We start from the raw sequence: 5102 nt of genomic DNA on the forward strand, positions 1-5102 counted from the left end.
ATAACTTAATCACTATATATCCCATTCATCTACTTCATCGGTTGTCCTGGTTCATCTGTATGTGTGGATATCGACGATATCGATGTTCAGGTAACTACTAAAAATTCCCATTTATCTACTTCATGAATAACAGTAAGTTGTCCTGGTTCACCTGTAGGTATCGATATCACCGATATCGACTCGATATCGACATTCCAATTTTCCTCGTCATTTGTTGCTTTGCATCTTATAAGTTGTATGCATCTTAAACTAGTGTCGATTTCGAATCGATAACGACTTTAAATTTTCCCTCGTAAAGTGATTTATTAATTCTGTACTTTAAATACATTTCAAACAAGTGTCGAATTGTTCCTTTGATTATGTTGTAGATATCGTCGATATCTATTCGATATCAACATTTAAATTTCCCTTGTAATGTGTAGCATCCATTCTTTACTTTGTATAGATTTTACGTTGTATTCATCTTAAACTAGAGTCGATATCGTCGATATCGACATTTAAATTTTCCCCTGTAATGAGTTGTTTTGATTCATAACTTTGTATTCATTTCAAACAAGTGTCAGAATTTTTGTTTCGCTTAGTTCATATGTTTATGCTAAAAATTTCTCGTCATAATTTTTTCCTCTTAATATGCTTACTTTGCAAACATTTTATGCAAATGTAGATTTTGCCTAGTTCATCTCGCAAAATCAGCATTTGAAAATTCCTTTTTAATTTGTTCTTTTTATTTATCTAAAACGTGTTTCCAATATCTTAATTTGTTTCATTTGTATCCATTTTTTGCAAGAGTCTTGTCAATAAATACATATGTAGCATTACAGTTGCTCTTAGCTCGCTTACTTATAAGTACGTTAAAGGCAAACATTCTACAACCTCAAATTTAATCTGTCGATATCAAACTTTAAAGCTGAAACATCTAGTGCTTATACATTGTGATAGCAATGGTTTAAAGGTAACAAAACATTCCGCTTAAGAAGTTGACGACGAAAATTAACAGTATACTCATAAAGATATTATTGATATTTAGGCCAAAATTTCCTTCTACATTCAATCTCCACGTATATGTCTAAGATGCACAAATCATCAGTTAAAAATTTAACAAATATTTTACAAGTTTACCTTTTTACATGTTTTGGTATATTCGTCGTTTTCAGTTAACAACTCTCTACCTGAGACCAAATGACATTGAAGTTAACAATTATAGGTCACCGTACGGCCTTTAACACTGAGCAAAACCCATACCGGGGGGAGGGGGTGTAAATTTTGTTTGAAGGCGCTGACCCCCCCCCTTTTTTTCCCTAAAAGGGGGGGGGGGGGCAGTGGTGTTACAGTACGACATATATACGATCAATTAAAAAGGGCTATCTCATCAAAGCAATACCAAAAATATAAACACCTTAAAAAACACAAAAGAAACAAGGTACCGATCCGAAAGTAGTAGCAGTTACTGAAAGCTAGTTCAAAGCCATTACAACTAATAATTGATGTTTTTTCAGGTTAATGGCTCTTTTCTGTTGTATTCTCCCTTTTATAATTAAAAGAACTGTCCTTTACTTTTTTCAATAAACATTGTAAGAGAAAGTAATACTTGTATTATTTCTTTTCTAAAACATTTTTTTTCATAAGGGATTAAATAATCTATTTAGTAACATATTTACATTTTCCGTTTTTCAATCAAATAGTTTTATTTCGTGTCTAGTATTCATATATTTTGAACATACACAGTGATTAAAATATAAATACAAATTCAATGTACAAATGATAATGTTTGTTATAAGATCTTTACCCCTCTAAACTATCAATTTAAACTGTTTTCTGTTTCTTTGAAGGGCACAAAATATTTTCCATATTCTCCTTAGCGTCCCTATACTCCTCAAGTTTTACTCCAAATAAGTTAAGTTTTATGTAAACTCCATCGCAATGTCCATTGTAACATCCGACATATCAGTCTTTATAAAAGCAACTGTTATCCTGCATCCGACATATCGACATCTGGTATGTCTGGGTTTATCATTGATGTCTTAAGCAAAAATCGATATCGATTAGATATCGTGTCGACATTGTCGATATCGACGATATCGACATCTGGGTATGTCTTGGTGTGTCTTGGATGTTTCTAGCAAACATCGATATCGTTCGATTCCGTGTCGACATTGCCGATATCGACGATATCGATATCTAGGTACATCTAGGTACATCTTGGACATGATTAGGCATAGAGTTGAAAGAAGTAGAAAAATGAATGTAATAATTTATAAATCACTTCTATCGGAACAATCAATCACCACAGTTCATCGAATGACAAAAGGGTACTTGCTAATATGTTACGATTCGTTTATCAGACGTGTATCATGAAACAAAAAAACGAATTGATTTAAATATTTCTGAATCTAAATGTACCACCAAAAATATAGAAAAAATAGTTGTGTCTAAAGTAAAATAACTAAAATACCGAACTCCAAGGAAAATTCAAAAGTCCCTTATCAAATGGCAATATCAAAAGCTCAAACACATCAAACGAATGGAAAACAACTGTCATATTTCTGACTTGATACAGGCATTTCTTTATGTAGAAAATGGTGGGTTAAACCTGGTTTTATAGCTAGCTAAACCTTTCACTCGTATGACAGTCGCATTAAATTCGATGATATTGACAACTATGTGTGAACAAAACAAACAAACGTTATATCATCTTTTTTTCTTATATGTATCTGAACTACAATAAACATTATCTGCACATAATCGTTCCTTCTTGAATTTTGACACTAATTTATAACTATGACTAGAGTATGAGACCTATTTCAAAACAACAAGAATATATTAGTAGTTATAAATTTGTATAAGGCATATAAACTATTAAAATAAATAATTATCCTGTTCCAGGAAGTATTTTTTCCAATGATTAAAAATGAGAAAAAAAAGGACAATTAATATATACGCACATTTAATAGCTGACCTTATTATCATCTATTTGAACGGAAGCGACCCTGATACATGCTTAAAAGCTGAAAAGAAAGTTTTTCAATACAGCGACACTAAAGAAAACATGGTCTTTCTCCAGTTTCTGACATGTCTTTTGCTATGTAAAGGGTTACATTCAATATCAATTCACAACACTACTAATGAGATAGTTGATGTCGTTGCATTAAAACAAGATGTAGAGAGTATTAAAGATCAGGTACATAACTTGACAAGGCTTATTGAAAACGGTAAGTACATAGTGTTCTATATACTTCAACGTTTCATGTAAAAAAAAGTTGGTATATTAAGCGTTGTTTTCAATTTTTACAGCACATGGTCGATACCGCTGCTGGTGAATATCAGTCACCAAGGGTATCATCAGCTCAGATGTCAGTACTTCTGTAATGACATGATTTATAACAAACTTTTCTTGTCCGTATATTAATTTATAAATTATTAGGAAAACAAAGGCTTCAACTCCTTCAGGCAAAGTTGATCTCAGATGGATTTGGCTATTATTTTATGTCCTTTTTCGTTATATAGCTCTTCAAATGTGTCTGTTCTTATATACATCCTTGGCTTTCAAATATTTGGCTTCTAGCGTTCCTCATAAAAGTAAATCCAAAAAAGCGCTTCGAACGTCTGAAACTTATAAAGAAAAAAGTAAAATTACAAAAATACCGAACTCCGAGGAAAATTCTAAACGGAAAGTCCGTTAAGCGTTGTTTTAATTTTTTTCGTCATTAACTTATATAAAAAATATTAAATAATTAGCCATATTTGACGTGCTGTTATAATGAAAGTACTGATATTACATATCGTACCGAGTGCTCTTTGCAATACGTGTCCAGAAAAGGAAGCTACTCAATATAATAAGCACACATTACATCACTATAGGTTAATGTATTCAGAAGTCGATACTTAAAAAGTAAAAAAATGATGAACTAAATAATTAAATAAAGGCAACAGTAGATAATTGGTGTTTAAATCTTGTAAATCCATTCAGAATATATAAATCAAGATAAAAACAAAACCTGAGGGAATCACAGACGTAATCGTGCAATATATGCATGGTCAGTACGCTTTTAAATGAGAAATATCTGTCTCGCATAACATACTTGTCCTATTGGACGTCATGCAAACAACAACACTCATTTAATCAGTTGACTTATTACTCTATATACAATGCAATCATACACAGATGCTTCAAATGATATCTGTAATAGATTGTCGAATATGCTTTGCCAAGGTATTTCCTATTTTCAGACTCATCAATTTTTGAGTACATGATACAACAGACAACAGACAGACTCAAATGGATTAAAATCAACACACTATATAACATTTTTCTTTTTTATCTTCTTTTTTTCAGACATCAATAACTATAAGCAAGGTGTATTCTTCTTTGCCAGGCTATCACGATTGACGTATCTGAATAAAAATTCCATTGTCAAGTTTACTGAAGTGGTTACTAATTCCGGAAATAATTTTAATCACGGTAATGGTATGTTTGTTGCACCTGTTTCCAGCTATTACCAATGTTCGTGGACAACTTTAACATATTCTAACAAAATCGTAGACACAGAACTTCGCGTAGATAACGTTATTGTCGATGCTATGTATGCTCACATATCTGTTGCAAGTAGCATACTCCCAAACTAAAATGGTTATATGCTGGGTTAATAAAGGAGACCACGTCTGGATACAGACAACGAACAGTTATTCAGAGAATGCTATCCACAATCCAAATGAATCTAATGCTAAAAGTTATTTTCTTGTTTCCTGATCGAGGAAAAGAACTGATAATGAAAACAGTTTGATAAAATAAAACATTCGAGTTAAAAGTATGATTCTATCCTTTAACAATTTTGAATTAGCTAGGCCATCAATTGTATTAACATTGTGAAATTACATTAAATATTACATAAATATAAAAAAAAGTAATACACATAAGAGGAAATGCCCTACACCGTTGGCTACGCAACTAAAACCTCAACAATAAATAACCTTGTTTACATAAAAGTCAAGAAATTATCGCACAACTTCTGTTGAAAAAATCATCTGAAAAAATGAAACGTCCACGATGGTGATTATCACTAGTAAACCAATTTTGATGTGAAACTGGCTCAGCTCTGAAAAGA

General features: G+C 31.9%; 1 pseudogene; it reads left to right on the top strand.

Moving 5' to 3' along the window:
- The first annotated feature begins 3018 nt into the window (after nt 1–3018).
- Nucleotides 3019–4764, top strand: LOC127709555 (uncharacterized; annotated as a pseudogene).
- The last annotated feature ends 338 nt before the right edge of the window (nt 4765–5102 follow it).

Source organism: Mytilus californianus, unplaced genomic scaffold (assembly GCF_021869535.1).
Source record: "Mytilus californianus isolate M0D057914Y unplaced genomic scaffold, xbMytCali1.0.p SCAF_7, whole genome shotgun sequence".
NCBI lineage: Eukaryota > Metazoa > Mollusca > Bivalvia > Mytilida > Mytilidae > Mytilus > Mytilus californianus.